General features: G+C 41.1%; 1 protein-coding gene across 1 annotated transcript in view; it reads left to right on the plus strand.

Annotated features, from left to right (window-relative positions):
• The window catches only part of LRRTM4 (leucine rich repeat transmembrane neuronal 4), a 576,595-nt gene that overhangs the window by 183,960 nt on the left and 371,160 nt on the right, over window positions 1-21,475 (plus strand). The window contains exon 4 of the mRNA XM_069801084.1: window positions 9,819-9,950. The gene's annotated coding sequence lies outside the window, so the exon portion shown is untranslated. The remainder of the gene's footprint in view (window positions 1-9,818; window positions 9,951-21,475) is intronic.

The following is a 21,475-nucleotide window of genomic DNA, read 5'->3' on the forward strand; positions in this document are numbered from 1 at the left end:
TAAATGCATTTTGTTAAAATATTTTTCTATTTTCATATTTTCAATTATTTCTTTAAAAATAAAAAATAAATTATGAATTGAAAAAATAGTTTATGTTTTTTCAAGACAAAATGAAGTAGTTATTGACTTTCATTTCTGAAACAGTTCAAAGTTTCCCAGTTCAATGGACCTGTAGTGTTCATGTTTTTGCCTTTGGAAAAGGAATGCCACTTGCATACCCCTAACCTGTGGCCTACAGTTCAGTTTCTTAATAACTGCAAAGCAACTGTGGCCTCTAAGGCAAACGGAGTGCTTTGACATGAATGAAGTGATGGAGATGAATTTTAAATGCATCTGTCCTTTTTTTTTTAAAAAAAAAAAAGGCTTCTGTTTTAAGCCATTTAGCTTTAATTGCAATAGCGCTGGACTTGCTCTGTCGTAACCATTAGGGTTTTACTGCTAATCATTTCTGCGAACAAACAATATACCCGCCTCCTTCAGCCAGCCCCAGCCTCTACCTGTTCATCCAGAAATACCTGCACTGTTGGGTCTCATTAATTCCAAAATTCTTACACAAAACCTGACCTGCTTACACTACAACTCATGAGATTCATAAAGTCAAATGGCAGATTTATACAAGCAGGCAGCTGTCTGCACGCGGAGTTATGGTGTATGGAAGAAATATGCAGATGTCAAATACAACCATGCAGTTGGCAAATCGACTTTGGGTATTTACATATAATAATTACCGGTGTGGGGAATTTGAGCATAATCCTATTCAGAGAGGGCATGCAATGCATATGGAGCAGCCCAAATACAGACTTTTAACTCTTTGTCTGGCAACAAGGATATGTTTCTCCCAAGAATTTGGTGTTACTTGCTGTATTTTAGTTATAGAATTGCAGGAATTTTTATAGGATAGACCCGTTTATCTCTTCCAGAGATATTCTGGGTCCAAGAATGTAGAATTACATATAAATGAACTCCTTCAGTGCTGCAAGAACGATTTATTGTTAGCTGCGGAATTATGTTCTTAATAGCCAAAAAGAGAAGAAAATACAAAGATATGTAGGTGCATCTATATATGTAGTATTCACTTTATGGTAGAGGCTTTAGCTCGGCTGTTAAATAGCAAGTACTGAACTTTCAAAACTGAGCTGTGCACTTATCCACCCTCCCAAACTGGGTCAGTGAGCTGGCAGCTTGGAATGGCTGACGTTTTTAACGATCAGCAGTTACAGTGTGTAAAGTGAAGGGGTCTAGAGGAAGCAGGTTCAGATCCCCTGAACCGACTTTGGAGATGAACACATCTCAGATTAGAGTGCAAAAATAATTATGCAGGGCTGTGTGTTTGACATCTGCTGGATTGCATAAGGATGCTCTACTTTTTCCCGTTCCTTTCTCAGCCACAATCTAAGCAGTGTTTTCACCTGGTTTTACTGTGATCATATTGCTTCTGTTTAAGGCATATAACTTCTTCAGTATGCACAAATCTGTCTTAGAAATGGTAACTGTGTTCTGTGTTTGAACTAAAGCTTTCAGATTCACTGCTTTACATCTTGGGATAAATGCTGTGGCACAAGGAGACAAAGCTGTTCTTGTTCATTATTGATCTGTAGCTAGAGCTCAGCTTCTCAAAACGTTCAGTTTATTGTCCTAAGTGAGGTATCTCCTGCCTAATATGTTTCTGGACAATAAAGGAGACAGCACATAAAGATCCTTCCCCTGACACATTTCACCATCTTAGACTATTAATGCTTTTAAAATGTACTCCACTAGATGAAGATATGTTTGGTTTCCTTCCTCTGACAAGGCTTTTCCAAAGACCTCGAAGTACAAACTTTGTTCAGACGTTTGGTCCAAGTTTCTCTCCAGGGCCATACAAAAAAGGAGAAATACAATCAAGGTTTCCAACTGGTAAAAAAGCAAAGAGGAGGGAAAGCGCCTGGGTTTTTCCATTTTGAAAATGAAGTCTAGCATTTGAAATTTGCACCTAGAAACAGCAGGTGATGATTTTCCGTGCCCCGCCCCCCCCCGCCATGTATTCCAAGAATCGTAATTATTGTAATTTTCAACAAAATTATGGCTTGAATATGGCTCACTACCTGTTATAAATTTGCATGGAAAAGATTTCCAGACTCATAAATAGCACTGTCCATATCTCTGAATTTTCTAATTCTAATTGGGATAGGAGGTGGTGTTATGAAAATGGATTTGTTTTGCATCAACACTAGCATACTTGCTCACCCTTTTTAAGAGTTGTAGAGGCATGTTGATAGAGACAGGAAAGCAATGTTTGTAGGAGGATTTGATCATGGAGTTAGATGGCTGCAAGCGGCAGTGAAAATAAAAGTTCTGTAAGCCATTGGCATCTCACACTATTAAGCTTACGTACACGCACACCAGCTATAGATGAGGTTTCCCTTAGCTGATTTTCTTAATTTGGATAAGAAGTGTTAATAGAAATAACAGTAGGATCATCTTGAACGGAGCTCCCCATCTTATTTTGATTTTCTTATTTTGATTTGTTTTAAAGTTTTTTGGTGGGGTTTTTTTGTCTCAAATTTTGCTGACAATAGGAATTTGAAGTTGCTTCCAAGTTGAGTTAACAGTGCTTGATATCTCTATACAGAATATAGAACCTGACAAGCATAAAATCATTGCCAGAGGTCCTTATTTATGTGAAATGCAGGACCAACAAACCTGCTGGGATGAAAAGAGGTCTGTTCTTGAAGTGATAAGAAACTTACTAAAGGTTCATGGTCTGTATTATCTTCCCTTGGCACAGACTCATGTATTTATGCTTAAGTCAGCAGAATTATATATAGTCTACACTTGCTTGAGTATGTGATCACTCTGAGTACTCTGATTCACCTGCTTGTTTTATGCTCTCTCTATTGCCATAGAATTGAACAATTTAGGGGTGTAAACACTCTTCCCTCCTTGTCCCCGCAGTAAGGGTTGGAAGTACTACTACTGTCTGCTTCTTACTGCTAAGAAATTGAGAATCTTTTCTCCGTGCCCAACGTGATGCAGAAGGTTTGTACTGGAGCAGACGGTGGTTCTCCAAGTCTCGAGCTATCGCGCCAAGTCTCTCCTCTAGACACTGTGCCTTGTACTTAGTGCTGGCCTGAAAGCCACTGAAGTGCACATAACAAGTCTTAATCATCTCTCTGCTCAGCATCGGTTTGTTCTTTGCCTTTTAAACTTTGCCTTTCAGGGTCCACAAATCTGTTTTCCATTACTATATAAGTTTACCTTAAAAAGATACGGATGTGAAAGAGAACAATAGGCAGATTCTTACATAGCACTGGGTTTTTGCCATCTATCCTGGAAATATGTTCATTGTGATTCTCACGTAATGAACAAAAAGCAAGGTGATGATTTGTGCAGATGAAAAACACAGTAAAAGTTTCTTGTTATATTATCATTGCTGGAGAATAGTTTTATCTTCTGGGAATTAAATACCATGAAGCTAGGTTATCAAATAATCTCCATATATCCTGATGAAATCACTAGGGGCTTTGTGTCTAGATAAGCACACAAATAGTAATTGGAGAGCAGGGATAAAAATAAAAAGTAGATATGAATTTTTTTGCTAGATTTGAAATCTTTTCAACTTAGTTATGCAAATATTCTAAAGTTAATGATGCCTTCAGTGACAGCAATAATAACATTTCTAAATCTGACCATTAAGTCCTTGGTTTTGTTCCATTCACTTGTGCCTAGATATTAAATTTCTTCTAACAACAAAGTGTAGACTCACTCATGACCCTCTGCCCACTATACGTATTTTAATTCTACTTTAAACTGTGTCATGCAGTCTTTGTTTTACCATAGAGATACAGTAGTTACTTGGATGAAAAATCACAACCTCCCAGGGAATTCTTCAGGGAACTAAAATACCAAGGATGCAGTAGATATTTTTTTTTTTTAAACTCATTTATGTATATGAGTTAGCTTAATTTTTATCACCGAATGCAGGCTGTACAGAATTCTAACCAGATGAAGCACAACTCTCTTATCATTTCTGCATGGATGCAGTGCTGCATATTCTAATAATAGCAAGCATTTTGAAACACGAGATAGTAAATTCCTGGATGAAACGGAGAGTTTGGCTTGTTATTGCCAGCCTGAATTCCAGCCATTCTGCTGAGAAGTTAATAATAAATAAAGACCAAGGGGCATGTATCACGTTATGGTTTTGATCCTACAGTTGCTCCCTGGAGATTTTTGCTTGTTTGAGGATGGCAGGATCAGGAACTTACTTTGAATATTAAGTATTCAAAATAGCAGGTTGAGGAGACAAGGCAGGTTTGAGTATACATGTGCTCGATGCTTGATTTCATGTCTAGATTCCATAGATCCCTAGCTACTGGGAAAAAAACACCTGCCAAAAGGGAATGGAGTGAAGATTGGTGTTCAAATAAACACAGAAGCATGTGTATGTTCGTATAAATACATACACATGCATGCAAAATGGCAACTCCTAAAGGACCTAATGAGACCCCCTGTAGAGGCTGAGACTTAGGAGGAAGCTATTGTTCCTGTTAAATTTTCATAAGATAAATAGGTAGAGAATAGCAGAAAGGAAGAACTGAGAAGCAGTGGCACTGCGTTAGAGTGGTATTCCTGCTGCTGCTTTTCCTTCAGACCCATGCACCATCCTGTTTTAGTCTGTTTGCCTCTATTTGATATTTGGATTGTGAGCTTTTAGGACAGGGACTGTCTTCTAAACAGCTGCATACAGAATGCAGCACAATATAGTCTCTTTCTTTGCTTTCAGAAGATGTCCTGAGGCCGCCTCTCTGATAAATTAAGATGCTTCTGCTGAATAACATGCTATTTAAAAATGCTGAAGTTTAAATCAGATCCTGGAACACCTGAATGTGGGTAGCCTGTGGGCAATGAATGATATACCCCAGCAGCACAGAGTTGGGTGCAGGATATGGCATTTTTCTCAGACCCTCAGTGACACTGACTGATCAAGCGTTGGCAGTCTAGCGACATTGCCGCGTTGCTGTTGTTTGAATTGCGCTCGCTGCAGTCACACCTCTGGCTTAATTGTAGACGTACCCAATCAAAGAGTTTCTAGAGTAGTTACAGCTTATAAATAAAATAGAATGTTAAAAGGAAGTTTCAGTGAGGATTTGGTTTTGTGATTTTTCTGGTGGATAGAACTAAGAGAAAAAGCAAGCCGTGCTTTCCTCCGTATTTTAATAATTTTGTGGCATACGCAGTCCATGAGCATCATCACTTCACAGAACCATTGCTCTGACAGTCTTTTCACTTCTGGGCAATTAACACTGAGAAGACACCGTCTAACACATTCCTCCTCACACAGAACAAAACTCCAGATATGATTATTTCATCACAAAAAAATTAACGCTGCCCTGTTTTACAACCTGGATTTTAACATAGCCTGACATCCTGTTCTTATATTTCTCTACTAAGTATACATCTAGTCACTGCTGTTCTGTCCCTGATGCAACAAGCTGACAAGAAAGAGCATATTCATCGGGAAACTGGGGTAGGAGCTGAGATGCGTCTTTTGAAGCGGATATATTTAGATACATTGTGAGTGGCATATTATTAGATCTTTTACCCCAAATTTAAATTTGAAGAGTTCTTCTGGGTTTCGGGGTTTTCAGGTTTTTAGCTTCTTTTGCCACCTCAGAAAGGATAGGAAAGTAGAATGCAGACCAAATCTCACAACAAAACAAAGCTAAAAATAATCGCCCAAATCCTAACCTTCAGAAACCTTCAGATTTCTGGTAAGAAAATGGAGGTTTAAAAAAAAGAACAAACTCAAAACTCTTCTTTTTTTTTTTTTTATTTTATTTTTTTTAGATTTTATTTTTTTTTAGAGCATCACCTCCATCGCTGTTTAGTGTACCTCTGGTATAATTCAGTGTTTGCTGATTGATAATGATTCTCCACAACCTTGCATTTCAGTGGAGGACCTTCTGCATGAGAGTGCGCAGGCCAGGAGCAATCCTTCGTGGGTGACAGAGAGAATAATCCCATCTTTCATTACTGCTGCCATCACTGGATTCCCCTTTGTACCAATATTCTTGCAGCCTCTTTTGTGCTTGTGTGGTGACCTTTTAATATTAGTGCTGATGTACTCTCATTTCTAATTCCTGGCAAGGATATTTTCCAGAGTAGTGGTGTAACAGAAAGGCTGTTGCAATGCCATGTTATGTTTAAGAAGCCATAAATGATGAGATAGGATTTAAGGAGTTCTGCGTATGCGATACAGTTGCATACATGTGATGTAAAGGAAAAAAGCCCAGTACTACTTAGTTTTACTTTTCAATTCAAGTTGCTATCTGATCAAAACTGGCCAAAGACTCCACTCCGAAACGCCAAAGCTGCCTATTTGAACTGCACAATGGAACAAGTATATCTCCACAAACTGCAGCACAACTGTTAGGACAAGTATATTTTTCATGTAAGTTTGCCTATGATTACTGATGCGGCTCTTTTTTCCTTCTGCTATCATATGTTATCTTCACTCTGAATAATGTCTAATATAGATTGTAATCTTTTAGGGCTCATACAGAAAGCTTCTTTTTCTTCAGCAATGGATGCAGTGTATTTTTTTGTGTGTTAAACAGACTTAATTTCATATCAGCGTTTTCAAAGAGGACCTGGAATCTTGCGCTGAGAAAGTCAGGTTTCCAGTCTATGCTGAAGCTTTAGTCCCTGATGGTATGCTTACACTGCAGGCCCAGGAGTAAACTCAAGTGCTGGGACTTGTTCAATTAGTGCTTTCGAAGACAATTCTGCTGTAGGGCAGGCTGGCTGTGAGGAGTGGAGGTGTGAGCCTGCCCACGGCATTTGGCTTAGAGCCAACGGTTGGTCCCTGACTTGTCTTTATTTAAGGATATGACATAGCCCGAGCTCCTGAGAAACATTTGCAAACCCTGCTGTGGTGGGTTGACCCTGGTTGGATGCCAGGTGCCCACCAAAGCCGCTCTATCACTCCCCCTCCTCAGCTGGACGGGGGGGAGAAAATATAACAAAAGGCTCGTGGGTCAAGATAAGGACAGTTTAATAAAGTGATAGCAAAGGTTGCGCGCGCGAAAGCAAAGAAAAAAAAACAAATGATGTTATTCTCTACTTCCCATCAGCAGGCGATGTCTAGCCACTTCTCGGGAAGCAGGGCTTCAGTACGCGTAGTGGTTGCTCCGGAAGACAAAATGCCCCCCCTCTTCCGTCTCCCTTTACTTAGCTTTTATATCTGAGCTGACGTCATATGGTATGGAATATCTGTTTGGTTGGTTTAGGTCAGCTGTCCTGGTTATGTCCCCTCCCAAGATCTTGCCCTGCCCCAGCCTGCCATTGGGGGGGGGGCAAAAATGTTGGAGAGACAGCCTTGATGCTGTGCCAGCATTGCTCAGCTGTAGCCAAAACACTGGTGTGCTATCAACACCTTTCTAGCTACTGATGCAGAGCACAGTGCTATGAGGGCTGCCATGGGGAGTATTAACTCCATCTCAGCCAGACCCAATACAATCTCCACCCCTTATTCCATACCATTTGCGTCCTGCTCAGGTTCCACATAACTTAATACAGATATCTTCTAACCATACTATTGTATTTAATTCTCATTACTGAAATCCTTTCTCACCAACACTTACAACTGAGACTACATACTTAAACCACTTTTATACCCAACGTACGGATTTATACATTCTTATTAATTACTATCCCCTGTCCTTTAAGAGATAGATATTCCATGGGCTTCTTCCACTCTTCCTGATGTTCACATACAGGTTATGACTTGAGCCCCATCCATCAAGATGAGTGGTCAGGACAGGAGAAGCAGTATGTTCGATCGTTGGGCCCCAACACCAGCTTGGTTTGGGTCACTGATGCACTTGTCTGGTTCCTTGCGAAGTTCACTCTTCTGCAGTTCAGGTCATTCCTGCTACATTACTTCCTACAACATACAACTCACATCACAGATTATTTTTCCCCCAAGGTTAAATGTCCTTGAGGCACACACTGGGTCTCCCCATCCTTCCGCATTACCCACCAAGTACACCCAGGTCCCTGAGCTATTTCTATTTTGGCAGCCTTGTCTACCTGTTCATTATTTCGATGTTCTTCAGTGGCACGGCTTTTGGGCACGTGAGCATCTACATGACGTACCCTTAGAGTTATGTGTTCTACACGGGCAGCAATGTCCTGCCACAATGCTGCTGCCCAGATGGGTTTACCCCTGCGTTGCCAATTGGTCTTCTTCCACTGCTGTAGCCACCCCCATAGGGCATTAGCCACCATCCAGGAGTCAGTATAGAGGTAGAGTACCGGCCATTTTTCTCGTTCAGCAATGTTTAGGGCTAGTTGGATGGCTTTCACTTCTGCAAACTGACTTGACTCGCCTTCTCCTTCAGTGGCCTCAACGACTTGGCGTGTGGGACTCCACACAGCAGCTTTCCACTTCCGATGGTTCCCTACCACACGACAGGATCCATCAGTAAACAAAGCATAACACCTTTCGTCTTCTGGTAACTCATTATATGGTGGTGCCTCTTGGGCACGAGCCACCTCCTCAGGTGATGCTCCAAAATCTCTGCCTTCTGGCCAGTCCATGATCTCTTCCAGAATTCCTGGGCGGTTAGATTTCCCCAGTCGAGCCCGTTGCGTGATCAATGCTATCCACTTACTCCATGTAGCGCTGGTTGCATGATGTGTAGAGGGGATGTTTCCTTTGAACATCCAGTGTAGCACGGGCAATCGTGGTGCCAAGAGGAGATATGCTTCTGTACCAACAACTTCTGAAGCGGCTCGAACCCCCTCATATGCTGCTAGTATCTCTTTTTCAGTCGGGGTGTAGTGGGCTTCTGATCCTCGGTACCCCCGGCTCCAAAACCCTAATGGTCGACCTCGGGTTTCTCCTGGTGTTTTCTGCCACAGGCTCCAGGTGAGACCATGATCCCCAGCTGCAGTGTAGAGTACATTTTGCACATCTGGTCCTGTCCGGACAGGCCCAAGAGCTACTGCACGAGCTATTATTTGCATTAACATGTTCCCAAACTCAGCAAGCTAGAGATAAGCAAGCAGCTAACAAGCTCCGTGACCTGCACAAGAGCTTGCCACTTAATAACTAGCTATAGAACACTTAATGCAAAACTGCCGTTGTCGTGCCCCACGTTGGGCGCCAAAAAAGGACTGTGGTGGGTTGACCCTGGTTGGATGCCAGGTGCCCACCAAAGCCGCTCTATCACTCCCCCTCCTCAGCTGGACGGGGGGGAGAAAATATAACAAAAGGCTCGTGGGTCAAGATAAGGACAGTTTAATAAAGTGATAGCAAAGGTTGCGCGCGCGAAAGCAAAGAAAAAAAAACAAATGATGTTATTCTCTACTTCCCATCAGCAGGCGATGTCTAGCCACTTCTCGGGAAGCAGGGCTTCAGTACGCGTAGTGGTTGCTCCGGAAGACAAAATGCCCCCCCTCTTCCGTCTCCCTTTACTTAGCTTTTATATCTGAGCTGACGTCATATGGTATGGAATATCTGTTTGGTTGGTTTAGGTCAGCTGTCCTGGTTATGTCCCCTCCCAAGATCTTGCCCTGCCCCAGCCTGCCATTGGGGGGGGGGCAAAAATGTTGGAGAGACAGCCTTGATGCTGTGCCAGCATTGCTCAGCTGTAGCCAAAACACTGGTGTGCTATCAACACCTTTCTAGCTACTGATGCAGAGCACAGTGCTATGAGGGCTGCCATGGGGAGTATTAACTCCATCTCAGCCAGACCCAATACACCTGCAAAAGTTTGTTAGTGTATAATGTTTCTTATGAACTTCTGAATATTTTACCATTTGGTTTTCAGGTGTGTCTTGGATTGCTTTTGTATTCAGCGAGAAGCAGGCCCTGAACCTGCCTTTTGCACCCTTTGAGAACACTGCTTCATGTGGAGCTATTTTCTAAAAGACCTGTTGAGAGTTACCCTTTTCCCACACAGGTGAGATGAAACATCATCCTAACAGATTATGTAGGAAAAGAATAGCTGAAGAAAAGCTTCAAATAGCACTTAACATGTTTTAAACAAAGGTACTGTTTATGTGCATGGTCTAAATGTTATATATCAGCATTTTTCTGATCGAATTTATTTCTGCACTTTCATTCTAATATTAAATGAGTCAGTTAAAATGGATTTACGTGAATCAGGCCCCATTGTATTTCTGAGGAGAGAGTTGTTAGTTGCTGGAAGTGGATCTGTATTATTTAACTGACTCATTGAACTAGTGTGGTGGGCTGATCTTGGCTGGATGCCAGGCGCCCACCAAAGCCACTCTGTCACTGCCCCCATCAGCTGGACAGGGGAGAGAAAATATGATGAAAGGCTCGTGGGAGAGATCACTCACCAGTTACTGTCATGGGCAAACCAGATTTGACTTAGGGAAAATTAATTTAATTTATTAGCAATCAAATTAGAGTAGGATAATGAGAAATAAAACCAAATCTTACCACATCTTCCCCCCACCCCTCCCTTATTCCTGGGCACAACTTCACTCCTGATTTTCTCTACCTCCTCCCCGTCAGCGGCGCAGGGGGATGGGGAATGGGAGTTGGGGTCAGTTCATCACACGTTGTCTCTGCCGTTTCATCCTCCTCCTCAGGGGGAGGACTCCTCACACTATTCCCCTGCTCCAGAATGGGGTCCCTCCCATGGGAGACAGTCCTCCATGAACTTCAGTTCTTCACGAACTTCTCCAACATGAGTCCTTCCCACGGGCCGCACTTCTTCACGAACTACTCCAGCGTGGGTCCCTTCCCCGGGCTGCAGTCCTCCAGGCACAGGCTGCTCCAGCGTGGGTCCCCCACGGGGTCACAAGTCCTGCCAGAAAACCTGCTCCAGCGTGGGCTCCTCTTTCCACAGATGTGCAGGTCCTGCCAGGAGCCTGCTCCAGCGTGGGCTTCCCACGGGGTCACAGCCTTCTTCGGGCACCCGCCTGCTCCGGTGTGGGGTCCTCCCCGGGCTGCAGGTGGAGATCTGCTCCACCGTGGACCTCCCTGGGCTGCAGGGGGACAGCCTGCCTCACCGTGGTCTTTCCCAAGGGCTGCAGGAGAATCTCTGCTCCGGCGCCTGGAGCATCTCCTCCTCCTCCTCCTTCACTGACCTGTGTGTCTGCAGGGTCGTTTCTCTCACTTATTCCCACTCCTCTCTCCGGCTCCAGTTTTTTGATGGGAAGCAACTTTTCCCGCTTCTTAGCTCTGTTATCCCAGAGGCGCTACCACTGTTGCTGATGGGCTCGGCCTTGGCCAGCGGTGGGTCTGTCTTGGAGCTGGCTGGCTTTGCTCTGTCGGACACAGGGGAAGCTTCTGGCATCTTCTCACAGAAGCCACCCCTGTAGCTCCCCCGCTACCAAAACCTTGCCGCACAAACCCAATACAACCAGTTAAGGAAGAAGGGGATAATGTGGTGAGTAAAAATATAAAGTGGTAGAGAATATCAAAGTACTAGCAGCTGCTTTGTTTGTATAGCGCACAGTCTTTATCACAGTGTAATAAATGATATTGCACTCTCAGTATTCTCTCTGTGGAATGGACAAGGGTTTTTCATTTCATGCTTCATTCACAGCCAGCTACAATGATTTCACAGAGTCAGCACCTACGCTTAGCACAGAGGGAAGAACAACAATATATTTATGGCCTATAGGAGATGCGTCACAAATACTTCTATTTCCACTACACAGCAGAACACCAAGAACAGGATCAGATTGCCTTGAAAGAGAAAAACAGTAGAGAGGAGAGGCCTTGTGTGTGCAGCCATATGTTGAAAATTTTTACAGAAGCATCCAAGTTTCGTTTGCGACATGCATCACCTTTTGCAGACTCACATGGCAATGGCACTAGTGGCTTCAGTAGGGACGTTATGATTTTGGAGGAAAAGAAAAAGATGTTCATTTTAGAGAGGGGAAGCCAGTTTCTCCACAAATACAAGAGGATGAATAGTCTTGTTATGGAATATTGTTGTGATGGACTAAGCATCCACCTTCTTTTTGCCTCTAAGGATGTGTTTTCTAAGCTCAGTCCTCCTGTTTCCTCATTCTTATGATATGCAATTATTTAGTATCTACCCTCCAATTTCCAAGAGCCGTTGAGTTTCTTTCTACACAACATCAGTGGTATTCAAAGAATTAAATTAAAAGGTCTCTGACTATTTCAAAGATGTGGCATTTATGTTTTTCTTATCATTGCAACCCATCCCACTGAATTAGGAAGTGAAATTCAAGCTCTCAAACCCCAGGTAACTTTTTCTTCTCTTATCAGAACTGTTATGCAGGGTAAGGTGCTTTCTTTTTCTTTCACTGAGAAGTGAATAGCTTTTGGTGGAGTATGAACAATTATCTAGAAAGATCTGTTAGTGAATTAGCCAAGGAAAGGCAAAGAACTGAGTATCTTCTGTCTCATACAAATAAATGAGCTACATCTGAAGATTTAAGCAATCAGATTTGCATAATGAACATGTTTATGCCACATTATAGTCACCTGGTTTACAAATTCAGTGAGCATTTCACCACTATCATCTGCTGTCATAGTAGAAGAATGAAACATTTGGGCGAAAACCGTTTGTAAGGCAATGTGAATGTACCTTACTTTGTGCTTTTTAACATCTGATACTCAAAAAGTTGTTCTTATTTGAGGAGTAAACTCACATCGCCAGATTAGTGGTTGAAAATGTAGGACTAGTGCATCTAGCTTCTAGTAATTTGGGCAGGGGATTGTTTGTCTGAATTCTTTTCCAGATTACTTAAATTGAGCAACTGGTTGTATTTTGTGTCTTCTAATATTTCTATTTAATTTTCTATTTTCTGTTATAAGCTTATCCACACCGTTAGTTTATTTTTTTTAATAGCATTGTCTAGTGCAATAAGTAGTGTTTTGATTTCAGCATGGTCCCTTTGGCCTCGTTTTAGGCAAGATTTTCAAGAGCACAAAGAAGAATTTATACACTTGCGTATCTGAAAATCCTGCAAATGCTATTGTACTATTTGGGCAACCTGTCCAAATATAGTGTTTTCATTAATTACTGTGTGGAAGTTTTTCCCTTGTAGGCCTAATTAATTTCTCTCTAACCTCTAGAAAAATCAGTTCACAAGACGTGTACTACATCTCTCGTCTTCTTTCCACACTTTGTTCGCTTACTGAGTGGGAGGTTTAGCATTACCTCTTTCCATCCATTTTGCTCAAAAAAAATCCATAGTTACTACAAAGATGCATCCTGTTAGCTCTGTGGTCTGTTCTGTGGTTTTTCATACATTGCATTTACTCCTGTGGTTCATGTTTCCCCCCCGCCCCCCCCCCCCCTCAAACTTCAAACTGAGGTCTCGGTAGCGACCTAGCTTACAAGTGATGAGGCAAAAGAGTTTTGGATGTTTGAATTTGCAAACAATGCATTTGCTTTACTTGAGATTTGAGCAAGAAAGGCAGATACCTGCCAAGGAATGCTTTCATGAAGAGACGAGTATTTCCAGAAATGACAGTTTACTTAAGATGCATCCATTTCTTTGTTTGCCCCAATTCACACATCTTTTAAAGAGGTCTGATTTTCTTTCTTCTTTCTAAAACTTCCTTAGGCTTTCAGTCTTGACATCCAATGCTATTTGTCACTAGAAAAATGGTGGCTGCAGCCTCAGCAGGTGTGAAACTGCAAGCATGGATCTGCCCTGCACAGTATGGTTACCTCATCTGCTCGCACAAGCCGTATGGGTCTCATTTTTAACATTTAGAAGCACTGTGGAATTTTTTTAGACCACTGGTTTTATATGCTCCAGTGTCATACTCCATGGAGCGGGAATTGTAGCGGTTTAGTTACATGTTAGGACCACTTCCGAGATCATCTCCTCCTACACAGCAGATCTCGCTTTTTGGGCTGCCTTCCTTTTACCTCCTGCAAAATTGTACGTCACAGCCACAAGTACTTGTGAGAAACTGCTGCTAAGTCTGCACCGATAGCAGCACAGGGTGTGAGAACCGTCCTGCGTGGCTGCAGTACAGGAGAACCTGTTCTTGCACTGCATGCCACCCGTACTCTGCTGTTTCTTAGGCTTTGTTCTCTTAAGTACCATGTAGTGGGTTGTTTATAATCTTTCTTGTTTTCCCTCTGTGGAAACAGGACATAGCTTGTAATGAATACAATGGATTTGTTTTTAATTAAGGCAGCTGGATATGACTTGCAATTATTCCTCAACACCTTGACGATTTTAAGCACAGACTCTCTTGTTCAGACTCCCTTAGCGTGCTGGCTTGGGCAATGGACCAAGCCACGTGTGCAGAGGTGTTAGCGGTGCCTGTGAAGCAGCACGGTCTATTTATGTGGCAGGTACAGCCAGGTAGAGGTTGTAGTGGTTACAAAATATTTTCTGAAAAATTCAAAATGGGTCACAAAGAAACTACTTGCAAATTCAGGTCACACTTACTAGTTTTGGCTCAGGTATGTGTATTTTTCTACACAGCAAACAAAGAGGAGAATTTTATCCTGTTTACCCAGTAGGTGAGGGATCTGTTACCTCCAAGGCGTGAGGCTTGGGTTTGAATGCATCCTCACTGCAGGAGTTTTGAACACAGGAGCTTTTAGAGCAGGCTCTCGTGTCATGTGTACCTCTGCCTGAAGATGTTCCATCATTTTTTAAAAAAATACATATTTTAACAGTACAGCTGAAATGCATCCAGTTGTATCAGAGGATGTGATGCCAAGATGCTTCTTGTTAGCCTGTTGTTGACCTCCAGCTGTGCAAACAGGGGTTATGTTCTTATAAGAAGCAGTCTTACTAAGGTACAGGTTTTCTAGTCAAATGTTTTCTTGCTAAGGTAGCTGTTTTTCAATTATAAGACCGCACACACATATATTTCTATGACCAGATTCTCAGTAATGTATCTTTAATTTGTTGGAAATCAATGAAGCTATATGAGCAACTGAGACCAAATAGTGGCTTCTGTGGGTTAGTGACTGAAATGAAAAGTCAAATAAATTCATTTTTTGTTCAGGAATTGGATCCCCTTCTGTTTCCAATATTTAACTCTTTTTTTAGAAAAAGACACCCACCCCCCCCAACCCAACAACCCAACCAACAAAAAACCCAAAACAAAAACCAGAGAGAGACAGAAAAAGAAAAATACACATGAAAAATTGAAATCAGTTATGCAAGCGGTTGATCTTTTCCCCCTAGATATTTGCCCTTGCTTTCAGTCATGTTTGAAACAAGTTTTGGTATTCATCTTTTTCCTCCTCCTTATGCTTTCTGCACTGCACTTTCCAGAGGATTTGCTAAAAATATTTTTCCAATTCAAGTGCTCAGTACCTGAGGGTCAGACTACTCTATTTTCTCGCTTACCTGTTGTTACTCTGGCTGGAAGTATCAGTGAAAAAGCCAGTCATGCTGCCTTTTCCAAGCTCCTTGTCTAACTGTGAAAAATAATGAAGACTGCACAAAAAACCCTACTCCTAGAGCAATACATCTTAATATTAACATTTAGTATCTAATGTACAATCTATAATAAAGAATGCTTGTAGTGTAAGGGACCAAAGTTATCCGATTCATTCCAAATTTATGAAGTTATAATCTTCAGGCTCTAAATGAAGGACAAATTTAGCATCCACATTGTTAGTATCTAATGTACAATCTATAATACAGAATGCCTGTAGTCTAAGGGACTGAAGGTTGACTGTTTTATTCCAAATTTATGATGTTATAATTTTCAGACTCTAAATAAAGGGCAAATTTAGCATCCAAATTCCTTTTTCTATTTCCCTTTTGTAGACTCTAGGTAACAGTGTCAGATTTTATGAAGTGCAGCTTTCTCCAGACTAGAGTAAAGGTACCTGTTTTTGTAGTGATTTATACAGTGGTTTTATTTTCTTTTACAGATCTTTGGACGTGTCTCCCCCTTTTATTTTTTTCCTCTTTTAGCATGAAGCCAATTCTTACACTAATGATATGTTTTCTTGTACAGTGGCTTATGATCAAATGTTGTTAAAAAGTAAGAATGTAAATAAGATTATGTAGTGTGCACAGAGGTTTTGTATGATTTGGTTCTTATCCAGTGGTCAGGTATCAAACACCATGACAAAAATTCTAAATTATCAGAGAGACTTCCTGTGATAGACAAGCCCTTGAATTAGAAAACAATCTCAAAAAAGAATCCTGCTTCTATAGAATATTTTTTTCCAGGTTTGCAAGGAGGCTCTGTCTTTGCTGAAGGTAAGGTGGAAGTATACATGTTGTTTCATGACCACTAATATTCAAAAGTCATAATCTGTTGAAAAATGTGTACCGTATGTCAGGAAAAATGTCTTTCTGTATTAACATGCGTAAATCTACCGAGTGTGTACCCATTTTATAATGTCATACAAAATAATTGGCTAAACTGGATGAATCATTGCTTGGTGTTCTGTCTGTCTGAAGGCAGAAGGAGGGCTAAATCAGTGGAACAGGCAGTCCAGCAACAGCCTTTACCTTTTGTTAGCCCCCCACCACTCCCAAAACACAGATTTGCTCTCTTGGATTTGGACTGGCACTAATTCACATGAAGAAGGGATTTTTAATTTGGATGAAATCAAAACCTGTGTGTGGAGGTAGGTATTTGTGGGCACTGAAAGTTGCGTGAGAAGTAATGGCTGGACTGTAACGAGAGGCAGTATCTTGTAGACCTTTCTTCAGTGGGTTGTCTTCTCACTGCGATACATCAAGGACAATAGCGTAGACTTCTGCCATACGCTTTTAAATGAGCTTTGTCATCATGCCTGCTGCATCTGTTCCTGCTTTTTAAACCTTGATGTGTGATGTTCTTACGAAGTGACTGTGCCTCCCTATGTTTGGATAACATCTAATGCTGGAGCCTGACCTGTGTGTGGTCGTGCCATTCTGTTAGAGATACTAAATAATATGGAAGTGATATATGTCATGTATTGTTTCCCAAACTAATGTTGACCTTAAAAGGCTAGGAAAGATTTTTGAGACAACTTCTTACATCAGCCTTCCAAGCTATTTATTAAGTCATCTGTCCCACCCTTTTGACTCTCTAGGTTTTAGGTCTGTGGTTCCTTTTTGTAAAACTTTTGAGGTTACATCAACGAGTTGAACTCAAGAAAGCTTAGGCTTGGCCACCAGCCAAAGTGCTCTCAAAGTATAGCATCCCAGAAGGATAATGTTTTCAACCTTTCAAATCTCAAATGGTTCACTGCGGTTCTAATTACAGTCTCCCATCAGAATTATCTCCCATAGCGAGAAGTGAAAAAACCCACAAAAAGCATAATTTCTCTATCCAAAGATAACACAATTGATTGCAACCTATAAAGCTACCAATTATACAAGATTTGCTTGTTGGGTATTTTAACTGTTACCATAGAATAAAATTCAGGTTTCCAGGCACTACCGCAGTCATCTAGTGTGACTGAACAAATGGGATGCTTTAAAAAACACGCAGTAAGTCACTGAGCCTCCGAGAGCCCCAACTGTAAGCATTTAATTGCCATTGACAGTTCTGGCCAATTAAGTCTCTGCAATAATGATTGCATCAGCAAAAATTACTGGATCTTTTATGTTCAGATAACTGCAGTTCCTAATTGGAATATGGCTTCAATGAAATCTTTTCTCTCCATTACCAAAACCAACATTAGGGATCAGAGAGATCACTGTTTCGATCAGTGGGTTGTGAACTTTGCTACGGGTAAGAAGGGCAATAGATTATTCCAAGGCAGTGAAAATGTTAGTATAGTTTAGAGTGAAGAAAATACTGCCACTCCTCTCCTGTTACCTTTCAAGATCAGTTGTTCTCAGCCTGTATTTGCACCATATAGTGTGGACTTAATGAGACAGAGCCAAGACTGAGCTAGCGTGCCCCTTCTTTCAAAGGGAATTACTAGCCTGATGTTACCGTGGTGTGGGTTTCTGGTCAGAAAGGTCTTCTCTCTTTGCAATGTAAACTGCGCTCACTCTTGGTTACTGATGCTATACTATGTAGACAAACCTTCTATTAATATCTTAAGCACATACGTGCTTCAGTGTATTTACACACAGAGTCATGTTTGTGTAAACATATAACAATTAGAGTTTTATTCTTACTTCTTGTACTTTAACCCAGGTAAGGAAATCATAGCAGTATGGTACTCAAGGCATCTTTTACATGAAAGTACTAACAAGAACTCTTACTTGACCAGCCTTAAGTTCTACCTTTATTGTCTTGCAGTACCTATCAAGTATTTTTCAAGCATTAGCTAGAGAAAGGCCTTGTTGTAAGTATTAGCTCAACCCACCAGTCTGTCTACTCTTCTTTGCAATTTGAAAAGTCCAGTAAGCCTCCCGTTATTTCACCTGCCTGTTAAGTGTGGGACTTGAGTGACTGATCTTCTAAATCACCTATCTAGTGCAAGTAAGAAGGCAACCCGGGAGAAAGAACAAGCTGGAGTATTATAGTGAATCTGCAAGCTGTCAGGACACCAGGGTGTTTGTTAAGAAAGAAGACTCCCCAGTACCACCGACTGAATGCAGTCTCAATGGGTCAGAGCACAAGCCTGATGACTTGTCCCCCCTGCTGGGTGGACTGACACGTAGTCTTGTATTATGAGATCACATGATGTTTGTTGTTATGGGTAATACTGTGTTTTTTCACTTTTATGCATCCCTGTTAGGTTTTTTATTCTTTGAATTTCAATTTTAAGCTCTTTTTCTTTAGAATTCATATCTCATTCTTTTAAAACTGATATAGGCTAATTTAATCAAGCAGTCTCTAGAATAATAGGAAAGTTATGCTAATTTTTGGAGATTAAATTTGTATCTCTCTTTTTTTGCTCATGAAATAATGTGCTCTTACTTTTTGAGAAACTTGCTCTCTTTTTTATGGAGAGTTGGAATTGTTTCTTTAATACATTACAAGCTCATCAGGAAAGGATCACATGGAATGAATCTTGCGAGCAAAGGTAATCGACACCGCACCAGCGTTAGCACTGCGGCCTTTTATGCCTTTCAGGAAAAGTCTGTGTGGGAATGTGTTTTAATAGGAGGAGTTAAGGCAAGCCTAATATCTGGATTCAGAAGAAGGAAATACTGTTATGGCTATTTAAGAATGCTCATTATTCAAAGGTCCCAAAGTTGTTATCGGTGACACTACAGATGTTTTTATTTATAGGCTCTGGGCTACAGCACTAGACTGAAACTTGCAGGTCCCGTGTTTGCCATTGCTTTCTGAATAGTCTTCGTCCCTCACTTCACTGCTTTTATCACCAGATATGAAATGGGTTTAATGACACTGGTCTAAGTTTAAGTGCTTTGAAATCAGTTGTTAAAAAGAAATAATACAAAACCTATTGGTGTGGCACTACTGTGAATTGCCAAGGCTACAGAGTTCCTCAGAGATACATGTCTGCATTTTTTTCCCTGTGTGGGATTTCTGTTTGCATAAAGAGGCTTTCATAGTAATATTTCAAACCCTAGCAAGCGCCAGTTACAAAACACTGCTTCATAGCATTAGCTGCGGTGTATGCTCATTTTGCATGGTAAAAATGACTATGTAAGGGCAAGGCACTGGAGAATAGTACCTACTATAACAGTACCTTAAAATAACTTGCTGCTCTTTAGCCCCATGGGCACTGTGGTTTTAGCTTTATTTTGCTATATGACATTAAGACTGCATCCCTAATTGCATAGCGTAGAAGCCACGGTCTCCTGTCAAACAAGGTAATGTCTGTGGTTCTCCTCTGGTCTCATATTATTTATTCTGTAAAGGTAAAGAGAGAGCTTGTCACTATGATGCTTATAGGGCTGTAGTAACACTTGTACCTTTTAATAAACAAACATTCATAGGAGTGCTCAGGAAGACATCAAGTTAGATTCCTGTGATAAACAATATGAAGAAGCCCTTAATAACACTTGACTTGCAGCAGAATTCGTTGTAAAGCCAAATAATTTTCTTTGCCTGGGGTGGAACACTGAGAGAAAATTATGAGAACAAGGACATGAATTTTTATGGTTTCCAATGTGCTTTTTTCTGTGAAATGCTTTTTAGGTCGGTGGTAAGAATTAAACTGAAGATGACACTAGCCTGTGAGCCCAGATTTGCTGAACAAACACAAAGTTTGAAGTATGTGCACATGCTTGCAGCCAGAATTCAGACCTAAATGTGTGAGCATCCAGCGGGTGGAGTGCTGAGCTGGGGAACGGGACATACGAGTCCTAGTCATACCTCTGGTATTGATCTGGTGTGTTATTTGTTCAAAGACAGTTTTCTCCCAGTATGCTTCCTCCCCTTCTTTTACCCCCTTTTGTTTGTCTGCAGGGATAGAAGTTCTTTCATTGACCAAGTGTCTACCAATATCCTGTCTATGATCTGTAAGCAATATGGCAATGGAAAAAACAGCCATTAGTTCAAGTCCTAATTTCATTTCTGATGGAAACTTAAATCTGTTTAGTTTTTTGCTTGTAGGAGGAGGCTGAGTTGATGACAATACTTGCCTTTTAGCGATCACTGTCACTTTCTGCTATTTTCACAACATGGCATTGACTTCATTTCTTGTTTTGTTCTGCTGCCGACCCAGGGTCAGCTCATGGTGTCCTCTCTCACTGCTACACCCGTATCTTTCCCGGCATAGAGCAGTTCCCCTTCTTGTGCAAGGGAGGAGAGTTGATGGTCAGCCAGTGTTACTGCTTCTGTTTCCCCTGACCTCTTTTCCCTGCTGCACAAATGAAATAGAGATCATCCTTTACATTACACAGTCTCAATTCATACTCAGCAGTGCAGGGGCCAGATAATGGAATCAGAGTTTCTACCTGTGGGTTACGAGATCAGGTTGGACTCACAGTGGTAATGATCAAAACGTGCTGCAATTGAATGGCTCTTTCGGTCTCCTGCGAGAAAAGAGTCTAGTGGTTCAGCCAGCTCCAAGCCTTGTTCTCTTTTAGGAAGTATACAGCATTTCAGTCTCAGGTGTCTCTTCTGCTTCAGTTAACTAAACTGGAGCTGAATTAGCTTTAAGGTTCATCGGTTTTGTACCTTCCATGGGAATTGAACTTGCTAATGAAAGAAATGAAAATACAGTCTAAATTCAGAATTTAGATACTTGATTCTTGAAAATCAAGCGCAGTATTATAATGCACATTAGGGTCATAATTTTGTACAAGTGGTAATTTCTATACATACTCTTGAGTTTATCATGGGATTTTTTTTAAATGGGTGTACAGTTATGCCCGCTTTAAATCCATTTTGCATTGCTAGAGTGGTATAAAGGAGCACTGGCACAAATGATAATCTTGCTCATTTTTCTTTTTTAAAATTTTCACCTTTTGCAAATTTGCCCATATATGTTAAGTAATTATGGATCAGAAGATGTCTATTATAGATGACTCACTTTGGTTAATAAATGTTTTGGTCTGTTTTAGTCCTTAATTACTTGAGTTGACCTACTCCAGTCAAATCATCTTTGCACATCAGGAAATATTTTAAGAAAGTCTGACACTCCGAATTGCTGCAGATTTGTATTGCTGCATG

Source organism: Haliaeetus albicilla, chromosome 13 (assembly GCF_947461875.1).
Source record: "Haliaeetus albicilla chromosome 13, bHalAlb1.1, whole genome shotgun sequence".
Lineage (NCBI taxonomy): Eukaryota > Metazoa > Chordata > Aves > Accipitriformes > Accipitridae > Haliaeetus > Haliaeetus albicilla.